The sequence below is a fragment of the Rhipicephalus microplus genome, chromosome 8 (genome assembly GCF_043290135.1).
Source record: "Rhipicephalus microplus isolate Deutch F79 chromosome 8, USDA_Rmic, whole genome shotgun sequence".
Taxonomy (NCBI): domain Eukaryota; kingdom Metazoa; phylum Arthropoda; class Arachnida; order Ixodida; family Ixodidae; genus Rhipicephalus; species Rhipicephalus microplus.
The window spans coordinates 7,661,433-7,688,060 of record NC_134707.1 but is presented as its reverse complement, the minus strand read 5'-3'; the positions used below and the strand labels follow the sequence as shown (position 1 = coordinate 7,688,060).

At 46.0% G+C, this 26,628-nt stretch overlaps 1 protein-coding gene across 5 annotated transcripts in view; it reads right to left on the bottom strand.

The window, feature by feature from the left end:
* The window catches only part of LOC119164059 (uncharacterized), a 236,684-nt gene that overhangs the window by 20,312 nt on the left and 189,744 nt on the right, over nt 1–26,628 (bottom strand). Inside the window, exon 1 of one of the 5 annotated variants that reach the window (XM_075870916.1) lies at nt 4,541–4,736. The exons of the other annotated variants lie outside the window; for them this stretch is intronic. The gene's annotated coding sequence lies outside the window, so the exon portion shown is untranslated. Of the gene's footprint in view, nt 1–4,540; nt 4,737–26,628 lie in introns of those variants that run through there. 5 annotated transcript variants of the gene reach the window in all.

Here is a 26,628-nt window from a genome sequence, read left to right as displayed (position 1 = left end):
CGACTGGCCGGGCAGTCTGACATTGAGGGTCACCACTTTTTCTTTCTCGTTGTACTTTCAGCCGACCACCACAAAAGGTTTTTTCAGAAGTCACGCCTCATAGTTGCCCGTCAACCAACGCGTCAATAACGAGGAACCAGTTTTTGAAGTCGAGGTTCGTGATCTCCTCTGGAATTTGCAACCAACTTGCCGTATTCTGAAGGGAGCTGGCCCAAGCGAAGAATAGTGGCCATACTCAGCGTCGCGTTTTTCAAAAGAGCATTCAGAAATGCTTGTCATTCCAGCGTGCAGAAGGGAAACATAGAGAAGTGAAATTCCTCCATAGAATCGCTTGTCCGCCTCAAGACTCTTATCCAGGGCATGATGCGACAAGTCTCTAATACGTGAATCGTGCAGCATTCGGGCACATGTACTGCGGTACATGTGCCCGAATCCACGCAACGGTCGTAAAGAAACGCCTTAGAGTGCTTCTGAACGTCATTGTAATCGAGGCCGAAACGCTCCAGCGTGATAGACGAACACAACATCTTTTGAATCAGCACCACGAACTGTTCTTTCAGTTTCCATAACTATGTCGAGCTGGGTCAGAACAAAGATCCCCGAGACAGCCTTGCAGACGGCTTGGATGTCGGCCTCTGGGCCAAGTTCTCGGGATGCCACTTGTAGAGTCGTGAGTAACTGGCTAGGATTCTACGCAAAAAAGCACATCCGAGACGTGGCCGCAAGTTGCAGAGTCCTAATTGGGTCCCTGCTACCATGCACACCGAATGCAAGCTTCGGCAGATATCTCCGAAGATGGCGAAGAGCTCTGGACTACGTTGCTGTGGGGAGAGAACTGGGCCAAGGACAACCGTAGAAGAAGGGCTCTTCTGGATCACACGAGCATGCTTTGCCGAGAATGCGTCTTGCGCGTCAGTGATCCTGCTCAATCTCGTCAAACGCTGCATAGAACTAAGTGATGATACAAGTTAACTGCTCAAATCGCCCTGGACAGCATCATAATAACCCCCGTGACACCAACGCCGTCACTGAGAGCTCCACACACGACATCCCCATTTCCTACAAAGACGTCCTCGCTGATGGAAGCATCGCTGACGCATCTGTGTTTCGTCGACAGCCAGTACAGAAGTGTGGCCGCCTGTGGGCCGACAAGATATCTTGAAAAATTCACTCAATGCGGTGAAGGACCTGTGTCTTGTGCTGTTCTCTTGGAGCTCCAGACCAATGTTCACGAAGAAACCGTTCCAGTAGAGAACGTTCTGTGACACGTGACACCGATGGTAGGCATCCTACGAGCATTCTTTTTTGTAGAAGACTATAACGCTCGTATAGCGGCTTCGAATGTCGCTCACGTCAACCAGCCGTGTTGTCTCACGCTCTCCTTCTTTATTCGTGGGGCATTCTTCCTCCTCTCGTATTCTTTTGAACACGTCTTAGACTTATGAGGTAAGCCCGCAAATAGACATTGCAGCAGGCTGCCAATATAACGCATAGAAAATATATTGCGTCTTCAAGCACTATTTTGAAATAGAAGCAAAAAAAAGTTCGACTAGTTTCACGATATGAAAACGTAAGGCAACAAGTTATGCTTCTGGTAATGACATTCGGTCCAAAAAATTATCACAATAATTTCCGGCTGTGATCATACCCATTTCCGTTTCATATATATTTCAACTGCATCATTATTCCCCTTATTTCTTTGTTCACTTTCTTGTCACGTGCGGGTGCGTGCTTACAACTATACTACTGCTAATCCTGGTGCTGCTACTAGAACTGCCATACTGTATTGCTAATACTGCAACTACAGCGACACAGGGCAGAATAAGACAACCTCGCTGTAAAAACAACACTGCGCACCCAAAGACTATCCTGTAAAAAGCTGGAGGTCAGAGGCCGGCAAGGTTATCACACGATAAGCCGGATTCGCTTCGAATATCCCCAGTGCGCGAGCTCTGGGGTTGAACAGGACCACGCAACAACGATAAGCGGTAATATTGCACTGACCTACTTGATTATTCTTCGACTATAAGTCAGAAAAAACACGTGGATTGCGCGTAAACTGTTTTGTGCATTATAATTTACGCCGTCCACTTCGTACAAACACAAAGCACGACAATGTTACCTAATCACTGTGGACAAGTCGCGTACGGAAAGCTATCTCGGGAAGAAAGAAAGGGGGGGGGGGGGATCTACTGCCTTTACTGCTGGGACTTCCGACGCCAGCCTTGCCTGGCTTACCTCCTTTGGGTTTGAATTGGCAGAAGGATAATTCAGGTAATTAACAGCGAAATAGCCACGTTCCGACCACAACAGCACTGTATTGCCGTAAATAACACTAGTAAACAACAATGCTGGGAAACCGGTTTTAGTATAAGCTTTTTTGTGACACTGGCGGCTCCAGAATAGAGGGGAGAAAAAAAAAAGGGGGGGGGGGCGGGGGTTCGGAGTGTCCCGACTTGCCTATTTTCCACATTTTTTTTTCAGCTATTCGCCGCAGATTTGGAAGGTGCGACCATTGTGCTGAGAGGTGCGACGTGGCACGAGAAAGGAGTGTTGAAAGCCTACTTTATTTACGCGTTTGTAGCTTGATTCTACGGAGAAATGAATGGTTTTGTAAACGTTGTGAACTGTTCACTAAAAAAAAAAAAGTGTCTTCTGTGTAAGGAAAAAAAGGAAACTTTTTGTTGTGCTGTCAAATTGCAACAAACATTTCAGTGTTTTATTAGTTCTATTATTTTTTTCCCGAAAGATATTCTGTATATCGATGCATTTCAGTTTTTGTGTACGTGTGTTGTCTCCTGCCAAATTCTGTAGGGGCAGGGGCCTTCGTCAAGACGCTATGATAGCGCCTTTTTGCTCCTGTCCTAGCATTTGTTGTAAATGAATGCTGAAATAAATAAAGAAAAAAAGTCTTCTGATAATATTATCTGGTGTTGAACCTCCCGAAAATACGATAATGAAGGACGCCGTAGAGGAGGGCTTAGGCAATTTCGACAACTTTGACTATGAGAGTGGCGCTTACTGTGCGCGTTCATGTGTTTGTAAACTGCGCATACGTCGCGGCTGGGAAAGAATCATTGTAGCGCTTGTATGTGCGGTAACCACCCATGTGATTATCTTCTATGGGTAGCATATTTTACTCCTGTCTTTCATATTTTAAAGAAATCACCATGACTCAACGTCGTCCTGTAAGTTCATACATAATTAAGTCATCGGTTATTTAAACCACCCTAATTATTAATAATAAAAGTCACAGCTCTGCCGCAAAGGCAGAGCAGTGAATGCGCGAGCAACAAATTGGAATGCCACGCGAAGAATGGCAAGCAGATCGAAGCGTGCCCCGCGTTGCTCACGCGAATAAGTGTCTCAGTTGTTACTTCACTGTGTCTGAAGAGGGTGCCCTTTTTGCAAATAGAGACTATGCAGCGACTGTAGGTACCTTAGTGCGCCCGGTGACAACAGAATCGTTTCGGTGAAAACCAAAGGCGTACGATTCTCCCCACCACGAGATAAGCAAGCGCACGCATGAGCGTCCACCCTGCCCCCTCTCCACGGGGCAAAGTAGGCGTGGGATACGAGAGTGTGCGCCGCCGCGTCGTGACGATGTGCCGACGCGCGCTCGTGGCGCCATCTCGCTGTTAATGTTGAATACACGATGGTTCCCCCAGAGATGCCCATCACCGCCGGTAAGTGGAAGACAGAAATAGCTTGCCGTTTGAACATAGAATGAGATGCTTCTTCGTGGCTCAGTGGCTAACGTATCGCACTCACAATGGACCTTTTTTCGCGGGCGCCATCTGTGCATGTACACCGGAAACGCTTCAACGGCACCACCCCGAAGCATTTTTGGTTGCTCGTGGCCTCCAAGACCTGCCCGCACACCCTCTCGGAGGCGATAGGTGCAAAGGAACGCGCAAGCCCGCACGCTGTCGCGTTGACCGGAACGTCCCCAAATTTGCTTTTGGCTCTCGCCGCGCTAAGGGCGCTGTACCTGTCGTGAAAAAGATAAATTCAGATGTCCCACGTTGGATTCCGCACGGGGGTCATTTTTTTCTAGATTATTTTTCTTTCTTGCGTTTCCACTTATATAGATACGTATACGATGCATGACGCTGACGCCGGTGGCAAAACACAGACGAGAGTGTCCATGTATTTGCTACTTAAAGAATAATTACTTATTTACAGTAATTACAGAATTCTTACATCGCCACGCATTACGTGGGAAAATGGAAACATAACCAGCAAACGAAACAGGTTGCACACACAGAGGGAAACAAATACATATACAAGCATTACATATACAAGCACTATATGTATATATCAGTAACATTTTAAACGAAGCAGCATAACTATGGCTCAAAGAGATATACTTTTAAAATACACAATGCACACACTTGTTTGAATAGCGATTACTCAACATAGAAAATGAATGGGATAATGATTTACTTTTCCGCTAAGCCACCTAGTAAACTATTTCAATCTTTCATTGTTTTAGGAAATAACGAGCGGTAAAATAATAAATGATTAAATGACTGCTTACCCAAAAGTCGAGAAGAACAGTACGTCTGCTCCGACGACGTGTCCGCAGCCCTCGACAGGTTAAACTAGACGACACTGTCCACAGTCAACGAAGCACCGACTTTCTGCGAGAGCCCTACGAACAACGCCGCTTCTGCATCGCTCGAAAGGACCGGTGATCAGCCTGGGCCACTGGCTACCAACGCCACTTCAGAGGCAAATACAAAAAAAAGCACGGATGCGATAATCATGCAGCTTATCTGCACGGGCGGACGGGTCAAGATTTCCCGATTTCTGTCCCACATCCAATAAGCAGCAACGGCAGTATTCAGTGCAGTCCACCATACGTCAGCGAGGAAGATTAAGAATGAGATAATTATAAGGAAAACCTTTCGATCTCTTATCTTCCCCTCGTCTGTATCGGTTTGCCGCTAAACCTCTTTCAACTGAAGGCTTTCAAGGCTCGACCGTCATTTTTTTTTTCTAACGACCCGAGAGTGCCCAGTTTTTGCGTGCATCTAAACGACAAGAATGGACAAAGAAAGCGAAGAAAATGGAGTGACTCATAGGATGACTGCTCGTTGTAGTTGGAGATTGACAATGCTAAAGGAACTGACATTTCTAGCTGTGCAAAACGCTTCATTCTGCGGTTTCACCGCATTTGCTGGTCTGACAAAAGACAATCGCTAAACGCCCAGTCCATTTATTTCATTTTCAGTAATCATGTTACACCGAGCGAATGACCAATATGAAAAGTTTAATAGGAAGTGGGTTACACCGGATAACTATAATTATTGAACACCGATCAGTATTTTTTTTTTCAATAAAACTTTGGCAGATCCAGCGAAAATAGCCATCAGACTCGCATTCAGTGGCGTCTCAATGCGGTCAGTTGGTTAAAAACAAATAAGCACTGACTGCCAGGTGCTTTGGTTCTTTTTTTCTGTGAACACATTATTATATCTCTTCAAATAGGGCGCACAGGGTAGATAGAAATTATCACAATGTCATGAGGCACAAGCGTCCAGGGACAATCATTAGTGAGTCAAAAAAGACTGGTCTCGAAAATAGAGTTATCGTGGGCGCACAAGGAGAGAAGCTAACTCACAAGGAAGGAAGGAAAATAGGAGGAAAAGAACCGCAGGGAGGTTAACCATCCTGTAGGCAGCCGGATTGCTACCCTGCGCATGGGAGGGGGATGGGGGAGATGAAAGATAGAGAGTAGAGGAGGAAGAGAGACAAACACAGCACATTCGGCAGAACACGTACGCACACTCTGTCATAGTCCAGTCTTGTCTTTCGCGGTGTGTGACATTGCTGTTACAGACGCTTGTTCAAGTCCGTGTCACGTATGAATTTCAACAGAGCTTTTGTCGCCTTCTGTTGCAATGTCTTCTCTCGGGCACTTGACAGAATAGTGTCCACAGCCATTCGGCTGTTGTCGATGCGCGCAAGAACGGACGCCAGTGACCGTCTCTGGATGTCATACAACGGACAGTCGCACAGGATGTGGTGTAGCATCCTGTGCGACCAATTAATGGTACTTGGCTCAGCGAACATGGACACTTGAAGCACACACTGATAGAGTGAATGAGAAGTTTATTAACAATGTCTGGCGGTATTTGCACAACCAGGCACCCCAGCCTAGGTGACTGCTTCGAGTCCTTGGACACGGGCGGCTTCCTGGGCGTGACAGAACGACCACAGTTGATCGGCGACGATGTCATGGCTGAGCAGAGCCACCTACCATCACGCCTCGCGCTTCGAGACCGCCATGTGTACCCGGTTCATAGGGGACTGCTGCACGTTATCGGTACACTCCCACAGCATGTGTTGCAGCCTCGCTCGTGTCTCACACGATTTACACTCATCGGGTGTAAAAACGTCTAGGTTTTTACATCCGATGAGGCGTAGGATCACTCGAGGCGTAGGATCACAGCTTTCAGGTGTTGCTAGAAGTTCGGGTAATTTGCCATTTATTTGTACACACCATTGCAATGTATATTAGTGTATATATTCATAATAAACCAGAGCAGCTGACAGTCATTGCAAATCATTGCCCACTAAAGTAAAGTAGGCAGCCGAATAAACGGGTATATGTCTAAAAAATGTGTGCGGCCCATTAGAAAGCTATTACCACTATGAACGCCTATGTGCCCCAGAAATTGGCAACAGCCACTCAGTGTGTCGGAACGAAAACCTGACCTAAACGTAATCATTTCGTTCCGGAATGAAACCAAAAGTTTTTCAATCGTTTTTCGTTCACTGGTACGTTGCACTTATTTCTTTCCAACGCGAATTCCAGTGTCAGCCTCGTTGTGAGCAAATAATCATCTTTTGCGTGCTCGAAAAATCATGAACGATGCAAATAAAATAAAAATGAGCAGAGTGCGGACCAAACCAGGGTTGTTTGGGTCAGAACGGGTATCGAACCGGGGCCTTTGCGTGGCAAGCGGACGTTCTACCACACGACCACGCCTCTGCTTGAGAAAACAGTTAAAAGAACATCTGCGTGGAAATGCAGTGACAGTAGCTTTCATTCGTCACAAACACACGCGTCCTGTATACATGCTCCACAATGCAACATGCATGAAATATTGCAGCAGTAATACGTGGTACACGCGTCCATTGCCCACTAACGTCAGAACAAGCGACTGTCATAATGACTGCGTGCATGGTTGAAAGCCGGTACCCCACTACAAAAGGCGCACACGCTACTGCGCCTATCCCCTTAAGGCCACGTAGTGGGTGAATTGCAAGTCCGAAAAGATTTTATGCCCTAAATGATTGAAGTACGCACAAGGAACAGGATGTTGATCGCTTTCAACTCCTAAAGGCGAAGCTTTATATAGGCGCCAACATTTTTCAATATTTTTTTTGAAAAATATGGTGTTGATCAAATTTATTATTTATCTCATAAAAAACGCACTTAATTGTTAGATTCGAGTGAGCATCATAATTTTACGTAAAATTTCCGATGTATCTATTTTATAACTTCCGCTATTCTATTATTTAATTATTAAGATTTTATAACACCACTCAATTCTTGGCCGATCCCCCACAGTGGACGCGAGCCACAAGAGAAGGTGAACAAAAACAACTAGATGGTGTGCGTGTTGTTATAGTCACACCATATTTCACGCAGTACTATGTGGCTATAAAAGGTGATGGCCATACTACTACCTCAAAGCTTAACAGAGTGTTTAATAAAGAGCAGCAATACAACTTATCTGAAAGACACCTAAGACAGAAATATAGCCTGAGAGGGGGTTCGAGATCTCAAATTAGGAGGAAAGAAAGGCGAGCCCCCCAACTGCCTGCGTCTGAGTGCGACAGCTCACGAGAGAATGCGGCCATCGAAGAAGCCCTGGTCACATGTGTTTGTATTTTCCGATAATCGGTGCTCTCTCGATCGTGAGCTTGCTGGCGATCGGCCGTTTCTGATACATGCCAATCTGATCATTTATCGAAGTCGCTTGTCATTTCACGTTGTCACGTTGCCTTGCTACTCGTGTTCCGGCCCAGTCATGCGTTCTTATCCGAGTCATTAGGCACGACGACAACTGCGTGGGCGTACCTTCACATTATACGCCCGTAACTAATCAAGGCTGTGGCGCTTGCAGCGTGGGTATAAACAAAGTAAGGAAGAAATATCTACAGATATCTGTGAGCTGAATGATGGCGAGTTGGCGAAGTTAGGTTCCAAGGTCTGCTAAATAAAACCTTGCGCCTTATTAATATCAACGTCCGAAGCATTCTTAAAACAATTGAACTCGAAAATACATTGATAACATACTGTCCCCACGTCACCGTAGTCACGGAAACTTGGCTTCACGAAGGCATCGATGATGCCGAAATCGTTCCTCAAAATTATAAGATATATAGAAGAGAGAGGTCTACACGTGGAGGAGGCGTCGCTGTCATTTGTAGCACCCACGTAACTGTTACCCCCCTTAGAAGAAATAGCAAAGCATGAAAGCTTATGTCTGAAATGTAACATCTTTGGAAATTCCAGGGTAGGTGGCTTTCCGCGTCATTAGTGCCGCAAAGTGGGTCAAGTCGACCGCAGCGATGGTTCCCCGTGGTGCAACATTGCCATACATCCCCACGTGCCTTGTGATGCCCGTGGCATAAGCATCAATTGCAACGCGCGTCGCCACGTGTGTCAGTTCTTGAAGTTTTTCGCCATTAATGACGATTTCACTGAGAAGCATGCACCTGAAGTACACTGCTTCATCGTTTTGGGTGCCAGTCGATGTCCTGACCGCCTCGATCAACTGTGACACGGCTTTAGTGTCCAGCATGGCCGGAAACTCAAAGAACCTGCTGGCCTGAAAGTCTCCGACCGGTTTGCTGAGCGTGTCAGCTATGGCACGGTACCGCTCTGTTGTTTCAACGCCAAGCACACCAACCCGCAACTGTCTATGCGCACATTGAGCAGCGGGCACGCCCTTGTCCATGATGTGTTGGTGTGGCGGTCCTCCCCCTCGTCCGGCGGGCAAGTAATCACTACTGGCACAAGTGGTTCTGCCCAGCTCCATGGAGTGATGCCACTAGGCGTTTTAGCCACAGTTTGATGCACTGACATCTGATCCAGGAGCGGGGGGTCCCCACAGTTCAAATCCATGTTTTGAGGGAGACTTTGCTCCCAACAGGCCTGGGCAACCTGCAGCGGCAGGGACTGATTTTCATCTAGCTTTTCTTCTGTTTGTGACATCGATCATGTTTTTGGGTGTTAAGTTTTACATGGAGGCCACCCCACCCCCACAACTAGCCAGACGAAGGCTCCAGCTCCTCAATTTAGACCCCATAAAATAAAAACCAAATTCAAAATATAAATTTTTCCCGCAACCCCCTAATGGAGCGTTGCGTCTGTCACCGCCCTCCTCCTTCTGATGCCGATTTCTTTTCTGTCAAATTTGACCTTTCTGTCAAATATTCCGATTGCCGTCTTATAATTGCGGGTGATTTGAATCTGCCGAACATTAATTGGTCCAAATTAGGTTCCTCTTGTTCAAGTGATCAGATTGTATTTGATATGATGTTGGCGTGTGATCTGGACCAAGCAGTGAGCATGCCAACACGTATACAGGAACAGGCAGCATCTGCTCTTGACCTTGTATTCCACAGCAAATGCCTTTCTGATGTACATGTAGTCAGTCGAGCGGAAAAAATTCCTGTAAACAAGAGAGTTGTTTAAAAATTTTAGTAAAGCAAATGAATCAGTTCTTGATTACCTTGATTTAGCCCTTGATCACCTTACTAGTATTGATGTCAAATGCCTTGGGAGTACTCTCCGGTCACTCTGTTGCTATTGTCCCGAAAATTTTATCCCGAACAACCTAAAAAACAATCCTCTAAAAAAATCCGTGGATAACAAGGAAAATTATTTATATAGCGCGGAAAATTAAGCGGATGAGAAAACTAAAGTCACAGGGTCCCTTGTTTCAAAAATTAAAAGGAACCCTTTCAGAAGAAATACGGTCTAGTAAGCACGCGTTCTATTCTGTAAAATTACCGCGATTCCTTAAGAGCGATCCCGCCAAGTTTTGGCGCTACATAAAGACTATTAAACAAAAAAAGATCCAACTGCATTTTGCTCGGCGATCAAATTATTCGAGATGAGGCAAAAATGGCAACAGAATTCAACCGGTACTTTCACTGTTTTTTTCTTACCCATGCGTGTTCGATAATGCCAGTGGAAACTGCGCTGAAATCGACCACGATTTCATAACGTTCGACGGTATCTTTCTTATGCTTCTAAACATTAAAACAAAATCTTCTTGTGGTCCAGATAACATACCTAATGTATTTTTACGTCGTTACGCTGAATCACTTTCCCGCTTTCTTGTTATAATATTTCGCTTATCCTTATCACAAGACATTGTACCCGCAGATTGGCGCATCGCTTAGACGCGCGAAATGTTCTATCGCCATTTCAGCACGGCTTCCGTAAAGGTCTTTTCTACAACTACCCAATTAATTCATAATTATTCATTGTGTCCATTCATTCTCCTCAGTACTAGACAAATCAGTCCAAACCGATGTAATTTTCCTTGACTTCAGCAAGGCATTTGATTCAATACCGCACTCCAAACTAATTCACAAGCTTAATCTGGTAGGTTTTCTCTCTAAAATTGTTAAATGGGTTGAATCATATTTAAGTTCACGTACACAGCTTGTTGACATAAACTGTGTTTATTCTAACCCTTTTCCTGTTAACTCCGGTGTTCCCCAGGGAAAGGTGCTTGGGCCTTTGCTTTTTCTTATTTATATTAAAAAATATTACATGTGCTAAACAAGGTGTAGAAATCCGCTTATTTGCCGATGATTATATTTTATTCCGTTCAATCAACTCTTTCAATGATCAAATAACGCTGCACCAATCTGTCGAAGCCATATCTGCGTGGTGTGACCGCTGGGGAATGAATGTAAACCCTGATAAAACTATACGTTAAACCCCACAAATCAATCAACCTGATAAAACTATGTTCATGCGCATCACTAACAGGAAACAGTTGTTTATTTACCCGTGTAGTATAAAAGAGACCCCAATTTTACTAACAGAAAGTTACAAATATCATGGCGTAACAAGTAGTTCTCCCCCCCGGTACTAAACCTCTAGCTTACAATACAATAATCAGGTCTGGTTTGGGATATGCATGTGAGGTTAACAATCTAGAGAAAATCCAAAGGTTAGCCGTCCACTTTATTTTCAACCGATTTCGCCGATCTGATTCCCCAACTGAACTAATGCATGATAACAAAATTCAAACTCTAGAATGTCGCAGGAAAACTGCAAGACTAAAACATTTTCCATCTATCCAGCAAAAAAAGTGTACTTGAGCTATCAAATATTCTTTCTCCGTTATCTTCGCATCCAACTAGACGATGCCATTCACAAAACTTCACTCCCATCTTTGCTCGAACTAACGATTTCAAATATTCTTTCTTTCCTCGCACATTAACAGAATGGAACGAACTACCACATCACATTTTTGAATCTTGAAACGTGTTAAGGTGTATTCAAAATTTGTTTTTTGAAGTAACTTAGATCTTGTACCATAATGCGTTGTACATTTACCTGTTTGTGCCTCCTGTATTATTGCTTTTTTCTTTTGGGGGGGGGGGGGGGTCATATTCTCATACAGTACCACCCCCACTCCTATCTGGGCTATTCTAGCCTGCTGTATTTTCTAAATAAATAAATAAATAAATGTCCAACCGTACTTCCAATGGCCATAAAGCCTGCTAAATGGCAATACTGAGTGTGTACGTGGGGGAGGGGGGGGCACTCACTGGCTGTTAGGCAGCGACAACGACGCGTAGCCCATGCCCGTTCTTCATCTCGTCTTTTTGGAGCCGTTTTTTCTGCTGGTATTCATCGAGCAGTCCGCCCAGATGCCCATCTCTCCCGAACGTACCGCGACGTGGCATGCGTTGGTGTGGGAATTGGGAAGTGCCTTTTCACTCCTTTTGCCCTGAACCTTCCTTCCTGCAATGACGCGGCACCGAGACCTGCTTATAGTTTGCGGCAGAAATAAGTGTCATTACTAATCTTAAAAATACAATCTAGGCATATCTGCATCTGCAGATGGATCACCCAGACACGCTCCTTTGCGGATTTCTGCTGCACGCCCTTTTCGCACAGAGCATGCATGCACTTAAAACTGACGCAAGACCAAGATATAAATGCTAAGAAAAAAAAACGCAAAAAACAAAAGGTTATTCGCTTTATCTCTACTTCATCCGGGTAGGTTCAGCACCACACTCAATGAATCGGTCCCAAATCGCCGAGCTATCTTTCCTTCGCGTGTCCCTTCCACAATCATATTTACCTCAGTCAGCGAAATCCTGGAGGTGGAATCCTCGAGGTTGGAATGGCGCAGCTGCCCTTCTTTTATCTGCGTCTTCATAGAAGTCACGCTACGTCAGCGCGGCCACCGGGAGCGTAGTGTTATGAGCGTCACTATTATTGAAGTCTTTGTGAACGGGACGAAAATATTTCGACGCATTCCGAGCAAAAATGTGCCGTCAAGACCGGTTGGTTTCCTGTCAGCAAAACGCGAACAAGGGGTCCAGGACTGGTTCGCGCAAAGAAAACGCACCAGCCAGGAAAAGCCATTGTGAGCTCGACTCTAGCAAGGCTTTCGAGGCAAACAAGGAAGCAGCTGGGCCATTTTGGAGTCGCCGTGGATCTGGAAAGCTCCAAACCAGCGTTGTATTTGCAGTTTGGGCTGAAAGCTAAAGCCAAACTGGTTGTGGCTGCATCTTGCGAGGAGAAGCGGAGCCCCGGATATTCGCAGCTAAGCCGCATCTTCTAGAAAACAACGAGGAATAGAATGTGGGGTAGAAGGAGACGAAAAGGCACTATCTGCTGCAGCCCTTGCGGGAGTTCGCCTCGACGACGAGGGATTAGTCTACTACTCCTCCTTCCCCCTTTCTCCATAGGATCGGCTGAATGAAGTGGCATGTTTTGACGATATGCACGCGGACCACTACGTAGTCCTACCCGAACGCAGTCAGGCAAGTTTGACACGTGTACCGGGAGCCGGTTTTTCGAACCTCACACAACTACCAGAAGAGCCTTGGAAACCAAGGTGATCTAAGATCATCGGACGTGCGCGAAATCTTCGTGACGTGTGCGAAACGTCGGTGCAGTGCGTTTGTGACCATATTTGGGCATCGTGTAGACTGTGCCCCCTCTACATGCATTGTGTGGTGTCTTTCCCCTCCTTTGTGGGTGGAGCACCTAGACCATGGAGCGCCCTATTGGCGGAAGCCGCGGACAATGCGCCCAGGGTTGGAAACGTGGCGATTTTAAGTTCCACAGTTAAACGGTTCTCATGTACAGTTCTTGACTTCTACTTGATCACCTTTTTTCGAATTCTCAGTTACTAACCATGTAAATAAATTGCCATTATTACGAGCGCCTCATCTGACTTGTTCGACGATGGGCCCTAGGACGGGGCCCGCTACCAAACTGAGACCCACGGGACCCAGAGTCGCAACAGTAGGCAGAATTATTTAGGGGGAAATGGCGGCATCACGTTGATCGGCCGGGCAGGCAAATGTGGTGAAGTGTCGTTTTGTACCTCGTATACCATGCCGCTGCTTCGCACCTTGCTGGACTGCTTGTGCTGCAGCTGGCGCAAGCAGTGCTTGTGGTGATTCACTAAGCGTGAGCCATCTCGATTTAAGTGACGTCCAGAAAACTGGGCATCGGCACAATTTGGCGATAAAATGGCAGCGCGAAAAGAGCGGTTTGGCTGGCTCGTATAAATCGGAAACTGAAGAACTTCAGCAACGAGTAAGAGTTCGAATTACAATTCTAGATTTAAATTGAAAGTTTCAAACCCGCGGACCTCTCGCTAGCGGGCTGGCCTGCTCATTAGTGCAGGCCAGCCCCGCTCAAAAATTATCGGGACAAAATTTCCCATACACTTACCTTATTTTTGTGCAGCCTCACTACCCTTCCTCTCACTGGGAAGTGAAGGCGTAGCCCGTCATCGTGACTGCATGTTTAGACCAATCGACGAGCTGCGTGCTACGTGATCATGTCACCAATCCGCGACTGAGGCTTGGTCAAGCGTAAAAAAGGAGCGCGGGAATAGCTTTTCGAAATGAAGGCTCTGGGCAGCGCTGTAATTATTATTTAGAAACGTGATCGCCACGGTTTACTCTATGAATTGCCCAGCTTGTTTGGGGCGGTGAAAAAAAACTGAGCTTGCAGACTGGCCCTTTGATAAACAGACTACCAGACGTGCTATAAATGACGTACAGATGCAGTCCAAAGAAGAAGTAGTACTTATAAATTGTGCGATTGGTTCAAAAAATTGCGTTGAGTACGTCAATGTGAATTACACAGGGGCATCCCAATGTCAATCATCTTCAAATAGCCAAATGTGACAATATTCACTGACATCTGTCAACTGCATTCTTCCATCAAATGGCTCGCGAATGATGGATTCACACTGAACCACTCTAGTCAGCTGGCCCCGCCGCGGTGGTCTAGTGGCTAAGGTACTCGGCTGCTGACCCGCAGGTCGCGGGTTCAAATCCCGGCTGCGGCGGCTGCATTTCCGATGGAGGCGGAAATGTTGTAGGCCCGTGTGCTCAGATTTGGGTGCACGTTAAAAAACCCCAAATGGTAAAAATTTCCGGAGCCCTCCACTACGGCGTCTCTTATAATCATATGGTGGTTTTGGGACGTTAAACCCCACATATCGATCACTCTAGTCAGCTGAAAGAATTCCTTCATGTCGGCCGCAAGAAGAAAATTTTAAAGGCTCCCTACTTCGTTTGATACAACCTTAATGAAAATCAAGAGATATGCCATGGCTTCCATGTCTCTCAAGCATGTGGCAATTTCGTCTAGTGCCCGCAGCTTGTCATAGAAAGAAAATAGAATGCATTTTTTTTCATAATCATCATCACCATCAGCCTGACTACGTCCACTGCAGGACAAAGGCCTCTCCCATGTTCCGCCAGTTAACCCGGTCCTGTGCTTGCTGCTGCCAATTTATACCCGCAAACTTCTTAATCTCAGCTGCCCACCTAACCTTCTGTCTCCCCCTAACCCGCTTCCCTTCTCTGGGAATCCAGTTAGTTACCCTTAATGACCAGCGGTTATCCTGTCTACGCGCTACATGCCCGGCCCATGTCCATTTCCTCTTCTTTATTTCAACTATGATATCCTTAACCCCCGTTTGTCCCCTAATCCACTCTGCTCTCTTCTTGTCTCTTAAGGATACACCTACCATTTTTCTTTCCATTGCTCGCTGCGTCGTCCTCAATTTAAGCTGAACCCTCTTTGTAAGTCTCCAGGTTTCTGCTCCGTAGCTAAGTACCGGCAAGATACAGCTGTTATATACCTTCCTCTTGAGGGATAGTGGCAATCTACCTGTCATAATTTGAGAGTGCTTGCCGAATGTGCTCCACCCCATTTTTTTTTCAGGAAGCGACAAACCAGACATTTAATCCATACTTTCATGTTTTCTTAGTTGCGCACTACCAACGAACAGTGTTCATCACCCGTGTTGAGTTGCTGTCAGGAACTTGCTTCATCCCGAATGCCTTTTCCAGGATATTTTGTTTATTGCACCTCAAGTTCACCAACTCAATTTTAGTTTTTCTGGAGCTTTGGCTTTGATACTCTATGGAAAAACCGAAAACCTTGGGACACTGACTCACACAGAAATTTTAAAAGCCCGCGGTTCAGTCACAAATTCAGTCAATAAAAGCAAGCCCACCACGTAATCACGGGATTCTTTGGCCATGATGATTATGATATATGCAGTTCATTGGCGCAAGGGCCAAATGATGGTCAGAGAGCACCATCAACAATGATGAGGGAAAAGCAGTGGTGCATTATTCAAGTAATATAAACAAACTATGAAGTGGTTCTCCACATTGTCACACGATAGTGGATCGCTGGCAGACAAGATAAATAAGTGTTACTTCTGTGTGTCGTCATTTTGATAGTGGAAGCCAATTAGCAAGTTGTGCGTAAATAAAAGTTTATTGTCTACGTGTCTATCCCATGTGCCGTGCGAATAGCTTCCGAGCTTTCATTTTACAAAAGGTTTTAAGCCAAGTGCAGAGATTGGTATTGATGCGTTGAAAGTGGTGTCGTTGGCAGATGCAGCCAACTTGTCTGCCAAAACGTTTCCTTGTATCTCACTGTCCCCTGGCAGCAAACAGACAACATGCAGTTTTTACGTGTATAGAGTGCATAAAAGTGAGCATAGTGACAATAGGACAGGCATTTTGCGGTTTTTAAGAGTTTTCAGGGCTTTTACCACTTACAGAATCTGTGTATATTACCACCTTTTGTAGTTTTGTCTGATGTCTCTTACGACTGCCAGAATTACGCGTATTTTCACAGGAGAAGCTTATGCATCAGGATGGAGAACGCCGACCTTTGAAAAGGATTGGCCTACTGCTGCATATATTAAAGAAGTGTTGGACTTTGAGGCATCGGTAAAGAACTCGGGGCATGTATTCATGCTGTAGTTCGAGGAAGAATGTATTCAAATCCACGTACAGGCTCTCCATGGAGCTAGCATCCAGCATATTCAAAGCACTTGGTATTGCAGATTGATAGTGATGATGATGATGTTTTGTATTTTGTGGTGCAAGGGCTACTTGATGGCCAAAAAGCGCCAGTTCATGGGACAATAGATGTGGACAATAAGTATTAAAATTATGACCATGCAGTGAAAGGTGTGTGGTGTTAATGAATGACAAAAGTTTGTGATAACAAAAACCATGGTGGACATCAGTGTGGCTGGCACCAGTTTATCTTCTTTGTCCTCTTCAGCTCCATGCTACTGGCCGGTAGCAATATGTTAGATCTGTGTCACCCTCAGGTGACAAAGTACTGACTTTTCACTATGTAAACTCTAGTAGGCGCTGTCAAAATTTGTGACATCACAGCAAATAGTTTGGAAACTTCAAGGTGGTGTCGCCATCTGCATTTTCTTTTTGCGGGTTTCTCGCTTATTGTCTTCTCGCTGCAAGTGTGGTGTTTTTGGTGTCATCGAAAGCTACTTTACTAATGTGAGAAAAGTCATTTTACTCTTAAGTGTCCTTTTAAACATGCAATATATGATTTCAGGTATCACAGCCAGGTGAGCAGGGGTTTTGTGGGCTACTGGAGCAGGACTGCACGCTAAAGATGTGGGAGATGAACCGATTGACAGCCTTCGGTATACGGTATGCACTACAGGTCTTCACAAGTGAACCTATTCTGGAGCAGTGTTAGTGGATAACTATGTCCAGAGTAAAAGTACCTAATTTCATGAGATTTCGTGTGGCTATGACCCTTGTACTGGAGTTTTTGAGTAACGGTCTTCCTGTGATTGTGCTAATATGCAAGAACTGGCTATGTATATGCCCTTTATAAGTAGCCATGTGTACGATACGAAATGTAGATAAAACGTAGACAAGCTCATTGAAAAGTTTGAAGCCCACTACAATCCGGCGACTAATCTAACATCAAACTTTTTTTTTGGGCTCTGGCAACTAGCGAAAGGACAAAGAATTTAACGAGTGGCTAAAAGGCTTTAGAATCCTCGATTGTCATTGCACAGTAGCTTTTATTCTAGTTCTCTGAATTCACAGTCAAATTATTCTGGAAATCAGAAACACGAGGTTGCAGCAGAAATTTCTGGATGAAAATCCTTTGTATGCCAAAGCTATGGAAACTTGCCGGGCCGCAAATCAAGGACAGAATTGTCATAATGGAACCCAGGTGGCCACGGCAAGCCCAGCAGATGAGAGCAATGCAGTTAATGTGAAGACTAGAACCACTCTCCGCACGTGTTGAAACTGTGGGTTTGCCGAACACAAAAAATCAAGGTGCCCAGCTCAAGGAAAGCGCTGTAACAAGTGTGGTGGCCGAAATCACTTCATCTGCGTGTGTCCTAAACCATGAGTGCAAACGAGAAGTGACGATGATGAGTGCTTATTAATGATGCAAGGGGCAATTGATGGCCAAAGAGCGCCATTTCAATAGTCTAGAGATATGAACAATGATATGATGCGTGGCTGTAAAGGGGCCTTGAAATTCCTCGTGCTAACGCGGGTTAAAACATGGAAGTAATAAAACCATGGCAGTGGTGTGAAATATGTGCTGTGAAAGTGGATGGCAAAATGTCATAATATTAATATCATGGAAGAGATGTAGTGACCACAGCCACGACCACGGTACAGAGGTCGTGCTACAGATGACCTCGAAATATCTGGTGGAAGCTACACACATCTTTTAGAAACATGAAAAGTGTTTGCAGTTTAAAAAGCGGATCCTTACCGATTAGCGTCCCAGGGTGTAGTGGGAGCTGCTGTCGGTAGGGCAGTAAAAAATGTTTTTTTAGAGAATCTAGCTCATTTCACTGGATGAGAATGTGGAGAACCGTAAGAAATGAATGTGTAGAGTGTGTATGTCCTGTTCTAAGCCTTGTTAGTGTTACTTCTATGTGTCGTGATTTTGATAGTGGCGGCCAGTAACCTAGTTGCGGCTTAATAGCACGGAGTTTATTATCTGTGTGTTTATCCTGCATGCTCTGCCAACCCCCTGAGCTTTCGTCTTAAAAGTTTTAAGTCAAGTGCAGGGATTGGTATTGATGCATTGGGAGTAGTGTCGTTGGCCGAAGCAGCCAGGCTGTTGGCTAAAACGTTCCCTTGTATCTCACGGTGCCCTGGAACCCAACAGATAACGACGTGCTGTTTTGATGTGTACAGTGTGCACAAAAGTGAGTAAAGTGACACCAGCACAAGGTTATTGTGTTTTTTTTAGGAGCTTTCAGGGCTTTGACCACACTTAGGGAATCTGTGTATATTACCGCCTAATGTAATTTTATCTGTTTGATGTGTTTTACCACCACCAGTATTCCGTAAGCTTCTCCTGTGAAAATGCTTGCATCAGGATGAAGAACGCCGGCCTCGGAAAAGGATTGGCCTACCGCTGCATATGACACAGAAGTGTTTGACTTCGATGCATCGGTAAAGAACTCGGGGCATGTGTATTTATTTATGTTGTAGTTCTAGGAAGTATGTATGTAGGTGTGCAAGTGGTGGGTGCTTTGCGACTTCAACAAAAGACATCACAGTCTATAAGCTGGCACTGCCACGGTGGCAGGTATGTTGCAGGAGCCATCAAACTGTGTTTGAGAAGAGCACACCTGTTTCTTCGGCCAGGCCCCTTACACGGAACACATAGGGCTGCCTAAACGAAGGACGGTTCTCGAACAAGCCAGAACAAGACAAATCATAAATTGTGAAATGGGAAATGTGTTTCTTGTCTGCCTTCACCTTCAAAAAGTACAAAAAGGAGAGGAAACATCTTTGTAGGTGGAGCGACCATTCATTCGAATCCACGTACAGGCTCTCCACAGGGCTAGTTCGGAAAGCACCCGTAGAGAGGTGAACACCTCGATGGTGGACGGGGTTGAGAATCTTCAAGGCTGATGGTGTTGCCGGCTGATAGATTACAGCACCGTAATCTAGGCGTGTGCGTAGGAGGCTTTTATAAAAATTCATTAGACATTTCGTGTCACTACCCCATATAGTGTGTGACAACACTTTCAAAATGTTCATTGTTTTTAAGCACCTGTCCTTTAAATACTTGATGTGTGGGATGAGGTTAGTTTAGTGTCTAATATGAGACAAAGAAACTTGCGCTCGGTCTCCACTGACAGAGGTTGACCATGCAGGTCAATATCGGGGTCAGGATGAAGGCCCCTCTTTCGGCTGAACAAGACACTAGTGCTCTTTTGCGCGTTGAGTATAAGACCATTCTCATTCGCCCGTTGAGATACATGGTTCAACCCTAGTTAAACATGACGTTGGCACATTGAGACGTTGCACAATTTCTAACCAATCTGTACATCATCGACATATATGCAGTAAAAGATATTACGTGGGAGAGACAGGTGCAAGGAATTCATTTTAACTATGAAAAGTGTGCAGCTCAATACACCTCCTTGTGGCACTCCTGTTTCTTGGAGAAATACTCGAGATAGGACAGTGCCAACTCGGACACGGACTGTACGGTTGGACAGGTAGCTTTCGATAATTGTCAGCATTCTACCCCGCACACCTAAATGTGACAGTTCTCGCAATATGCCAAAGCGCCATGTTGTGTCATATGCCTTTTCCATATCGAGGAACACAGAAAGAAAAAACTAGTTATGAACAAAAGCGTCGCGAATTTGTGCCTCGATACAGACAAGGTGGTCGGTGGTGGACCGAGCCTCTCGAAACCCACACTGGTATTGGTCAAGTAGGCCATTAGTTTCAAGGAAGTGCATCAGGCGCCTGTTTATCATTTTCTCAAGGACCTTGCAAAGACAGCTGGTTAACGCTATTGGCCTGTAGCTGGAAACCGAGGCCGGATCCTTGCCTTGTTTTAGAATTGGGATAACGATAGCTTCCTTCCAGGCTGAGGGTAGCTTGCCAGAAGACCACATTGCATTGTACAGAGAGAGGAGAGCTTTCTGGGTTTCAGTGGGCAGATGTTTTAACATTTCACAGGCCACACGGTCCGGGCCTGGGGTAGATTTATTGCAGCAGGTAAGTGAGGCTTGTAGTTTTGCCAAACAGAAATGTTTATTTTGGTTTTGTATCGTCGGAACGCTTCACTATAGTGTGATGAGCTAGAGACTTGTTCGAAGTGCACTCCGAGAGTGTTTAGAGGAAGTGAATGTGCTTTTCATCCTGCCACCTTACCAACCACATTCAAGACTCTCTCCTTACTTTTGTATGAATTCATGCCTGATAAGAATTTATGCCAACTTTCTCTTCTTGCTTGTCAGCGCACCCTCCTTCCTTGCGACTTGATCTTCTTAAAGTTTGTAAGATTCTTAGCTGTAGGCAAGTCTCTAAACAACTTCCATGCCTTATTTTGTTCTTTGCGTGCATTACGGCACTCATTATTCCACTATGGGACCCGTCGTCTGCCTGACGGTCCACATGTTTGTGGTATACATTTCATTGCAGCATCAATCAAAAAGGCTGTCAGGTAGCTCACAGCAGCTTCTATGCTTACATGTCAGTCCAAGTTGAGAGAGTCATTTTTTGAAACTGTTGCCAATTGGCTTTATCGGCGAGCCATTTGGGAACCTGTGGAGGACATATATGTGATATTGATGTGCTGAGAACTATAGGAAAATGGTCACTACCATATGGATTTTAAATGACTTCCTATTTAAATAGAGGTAGGAGTGATGGAAATGTTAAGCCGAGGTCTATTAATGAGTAGGTGTTGTTAACAATATTGTAATATGTTGGCTTTTTGCGATTCAAGAGGCTTGCCCCGGAAGAAAAAAGAAACTGTTCAATCGGGCAACCTCGCGCATCGCAGCGAGTGTCACCTCATAAGCTATTATGCGCATTAAAGTCTCCTAGGACAACATATGGTCCTGGGAGTTGATCTATGAACAACTGGAATTCCTGTTTATCGAGTTGATGATGCGGGAGTATGTAAATAGAGCGAATTGTGACCATGTTGTTGAAGAGGACAGCTCAGACGGCCACTGCCTCAAGGGGTGTCTGAAGCGGTAAATGAGCACAAGCTGTTCCCTGATCAACTTTGATGGCAACACCACCAGATGATGTCACAGTATTATCCCGATCTTTTCGAAAAATAGTGTAACTACGTAGGAAGTATGTGTGTGTTTCTTGCACACACAGCACTTTTGGTGTATGTGTAGAAGTTCTTGGATATCGTTGAGGTTTCTCAGCAGTCCTCCGACGTTCCACTGTAGTATTTGTGTCATTTTATTGTTGTGCGGTGCTGTGTGGAGAAAAGTGTTGACTTAGGTTGCAGAGCCTTTTTGGGGCGCTGTAATTCAGGGTTTTTCTTTTTTGGTGCGCTCCAAAGAGCTGCGCCTATCCTTCGGTGCTTGATGCGCCGGAGGAGGGGTACTTGTATCCATCACCTCCTGCAAGGTGGCGAATAGTGCCTGATTAGCAGGCACGTTCACAGAAGTTTTGGACCTTACTGCGGGTGCAGTGGTCTGCGGTTCGGCAGGCTCTGAAGTCTGTGGAACCTGTTTAGCAGGAGGCGGTGCAGCACAGGCTACTCTAGCCTTGGGCGCAGGCGGCGCGACCGCGGTCACACTTCGCGTGACATTCGCGGGCGCAGAAAGATGTGATGCGGCGCCCTGACGCATCACATCTGCAAAGGAAGGAGAGTGCTTGTTGTGGAGAGAGAAGCGCTGGTGCGCCTCTTGAAAAAACAGATTGAATTTAACTTTAAGTTCGACATCTTGTTTTTTCTTTTTCCAGGATGGGCACGATCTCGAGTAAGCGGGTTGGTCTCCTCCGCAGTTAGCACAGTGGGCTGCAGCAGTACAATCGTCCGATGGGTGTTCGTTGGATCTACAGTTTGCGCAAATGGCGCGCCCTCTTCAGCTCTGCGACCCAAGTCCAAAGCGCTGACATTTGAAACACCTATGAGGATTTGGTATGTAGGGCCTGACACAAAGCTTGCAGTAGCCGGTCTCAATTAAATCTGGTAAGTCACTGGTACCGAAGGTGATAATTATATGTTTTGTTGGTGTTTCTTTTTTGTTTCGTCGTGTGACTATTCTTTGGACCTTCGCTACATTCTGATCTTGCCAGCCTTCCAATAGCTCACTCTCTGATAATCCAAGATCGTCATCAGAAATGACACCGCGAACTGTGTTCAAGGATCTGTGGGGGCCTATGGAAACTGGGACATCCCCAAACGCTACTAGTTTAGATAGGTTGTCATATTGGAGCTTGTCGCGTACCTCCAAAAGGAGGTCGCCGCTTCCCAACTTGGTTACACGATACCTGGTTACACGATACCCCGGGCCGATTGTCTCAGTGAGTGTTTTTGAGACAAGAAAAGGCGAGATTGCTCAGACTGTTTTGTTTTTTCTGACTATCCACGACATGGAACTTGGGGAAAGACTGCTTTGGTTTTGAGAAAAAGAACGGTTCTTTGGTGCGCCACCTTTTCGGGTGGCGATCAGGGAGGGGGGGAAAAAGTTGGCCATACAAATTGAGTTACTCAAGTTCGGCGGCAATGGTGGCCACCCACCACCGAGCCCAACAAGGGGACGCTACAAGGTTGAATGGTAAACACTTGGAGATGCCAGCCATGCATCACCGCTATAACCGAATATAACTACCCAAGGTTGGGCAACTACACAGGGTTCACCCTCGCCGCCAGGAAATTCGGAAGTAAATGGAAAAGAGAAGATGACAGGAAAGTTAAAAAGTGAGAGATGACGAAGATGTAGGGAGAGAGAGATAGGAAAAGGCGACTGCCGATTTCCCCTGGGTGGGTCAGCCCAGGGGTGCCGCCTACGTGAAGCCGGGACCAAAGGGGTGTGTTGCCTCTGTCGGGGGGGGGGGGGGGGGAGGCTTAAAGGTCCAATCACCCAGCGGCGGCTCAACCCCCAGGATCCCCTTTTCCTCAAACACGGCTCAGCCACGCACCGCTAGGCGTGGGAGGGAGTCGAACCCCCCCCCCCCCCCCCCCGTTAGCTCGGGTCTGTGGTGTCGCTACACACCAAACGCCTGCTGTGATGTGTGTCTGCAGATGAGAACAGTGCGAGAGGCAGAGGCCGCCGAGGCTCTCACCCTCACCAGTGTATGGCTTCCAGGACAGCTCAACCTCCACATCATTCCACTCATGCGGGTATGTGTCCGCTGCCCCCCCGTTTTTTTTTCCTGCGTCTCGGCATGCCAGTATAGTGCGAGGTATTTCGCAGGCTATGTACTAAAATGATGTCTCTTGCCAGCTTGAGTTTAATAATCAGCGTGCGATTCTTACAATTCTTTGCATATCGTAGCAGAGACCATATCTCTTCTGCTCGTAATCGGCGCATGGCTGGATTTGTGTTGCCAGATGCTGAGTTAGGGGGCAATCAAACAGATAATGATCAGTTCCGTCCCAAGCGGTGCCACTCAAACAGACCGGTTCCAGAAGCAGGTTAAACCTGGGAAAATAGAAGTGGAACCGACCGTGCCCCGTTAAGGCGATGAGGGCTTTGATAAGTGGGAACCAAAGAGGTGCGTCCAAGACATGTGGAACCCATTTACATAGGTCAGCGCTATTCTTACAGTCGCTCTCAACGCCCAAGTTTGTGCCTTCTCAAGGCACTGCGGACTGCCCTTGGAGTGAGGGGAGCCCACCGCAAGTCGCCCTTGCTCGCAGCATGTGCTGCAAGAAAATTCGCCAACTCATTGACAAAAAAGTCCCAAATACCCTGGCACGTGGTAGAGTGCAACTGAGGTGATGGCGGAAATATCCCGCAAAAGGATCTTTATTTCTCAGATTCCTGGGTCGGTCGTTTAGAACCCTAAGTGCCTTGAGCAGAGACAAGCAAACCGTGTATATGTGGACGTTGGTGGCAGAGCTCTTGTTCTTTATGCAACGTAACGCCTCGATTACTGCAATAAATTCCGTGCAGTATGCGTTTGTGCCATGGTCAATCTGATACCTGCCTACTGATACGATTCTCTCCCTTGGGTTAAGAACAACGAACGCCGCCCCTGCCAAGTGATTTGTATACGACCCGTCCGTATACACATGTTCTCCCAGAATGCGGGCCATCCGTCGCACCTCGAAGGCGTGTATGGACGGGAAGGCGTGTCCGCCCGGTTTCAAAACGCGTCAGAGCCGAGCTAAACAAGACTGAGCAAGACAGTCGTTGCCAAGGTAATGGTAAGAACTTCCTGGTAAAGCTTCCTGGTGGCAACTGTAACAAAAGATGAAGTGCGCATTTGCTTAGACCCATGAGATTTGAACAAGCCGCTTCTCAGAAAGCTAAACAGTATGCCAGCATTAGAAGATATTTTACCGAAACTGCCTGGAGCACAATTTCTTTGCACCCTAGATGCGTCATAAAGATTTCGGCAGATATAGCTAGATGAGCCGAGCTCCCGCTTATGCCCAATGAGCACGCCCTATGATCCGTGCAGGTTTCTGCGCATGCCTTTCGGCATATCTTCCTCTCCAGAAATTTTTTAGCATGTGATGCATGAAATTTTAGATTGCCTGATGGGCCTAGCTGTCGTAATGGACAACATCCTGGTGTGAGGAGAGTCACGAAAGCAGCACAACAACGATCTCCCTTCCCAAGTCCTACTAAGCTGAAAGATGAGAAAGAACAATTGCAAGTTGGCTTGAGTGTGCAGCGGTCAAAAGCACACAAGGGAGGCCAATACAGCGTGTTTACCAAGAAAAAATTTCAAAGAGGCTGTGAGGGCATCAGTGTGGACGTAAATGGTGCAAATAAGTATACCTAGGAGCCTAGGAGGTATGTGCTACACAAAGCAACAAATCGACAGCGCACAAAATTGGCCGCCACAGTGGTACAGTCGTAATGGCTCAAGCGAAGACGCGAGTCTTGAAATGACGAAAAATAGAAAAAAGTGCATTTTTGAAAAAGTACACTATGGCAAAGTTCAAACATTTATTCATCTCCCGGCAAAATCTGAAAGCTGATTTCAATAGAGAAATATTAGAAATGTGAAACGCTGGAGGCCGAATGACGTGAAACGTGGCTACATATGTTCGATGTTTGCGCGGGTAACTTCTGAATGCAGCAATCAGGCACCACTATCTTGGTGTTTGAAAGCCGCTTTCATTGTGCGTCTTGTCCCTATTTTCCTAATGACGCCGGTGCAGTGAGAGTGACGCTACCACTCCTTTTTCAAAGGTCACTTGCCCACACGGGATTGGTCAAAGCGTGCGCTCAGCTCGCGCGCTAGCCTCCTACTGGCCCGCCTCATTTGTTTTGCTGGCGTTCTTTAAAGGGTTAATAGCTTAGGTATCTAGGTAGTTTAGGTTTAGGTTTAGGTCTGGGCAGCCAGACGTCTTCTGCAGTATATGTCAATGAGCACTTGACGAAACACGGAAAACAGCTTCTTGGATCAGCTATTCAGAGAAAGAAGGAAATGCGTTGGAAATTTGTCTGGACATGGGGGGGGCAAAATATTTGCGCCTAGGAACGAATCCTCGCCTATACTAAAGATAAGAAACGCAGATGATCTTGCCAAGATGACCGTGGAAGGGGGCGGAACTGCCACAGAGTGAACATTTTTTTTTTGAACATGCGCAAACTGATATACGTTCGTTTAAGATGAGCACCGATACAGCAATACCTAGTGATGACTATCGTGATAGCAGTTCTGCTAATGGTCTTCTTGGGGCTGCGCGCAGGTGCATAAAGGTTTTTCATTTAAACACACGCAGCATGCGCCACAAGACAGATAAGATCCTCAGTATATTTAGCTCCCTTACATTAAGCTTTGGCTTGTTGCTGTTCTCTGAAACCTGGCTAACTGTAGGGGAAGATCCACCATATTTTGAGAACTACACTTACAATGGCATAGTGCGTCCTGTTGGCAGAGGTGGTGGAGTGGCTATTTATGTCAAACAATCCTTAAAGCATGAAGTTGTCCCCCAATTTTCCCTGGTTAATGAAGTTGTAGAGTGCCTCATGGTTCGCTTAGAAAAAGCATTCGCTGTGATCGTTTACAGACCACCCTCGGGGTGTAAAACAAAATTCATTTCATTCATTGAAGAAAGACGTTTTTGAGTACTTGTGTCCTACTGGCTTTCCCTTT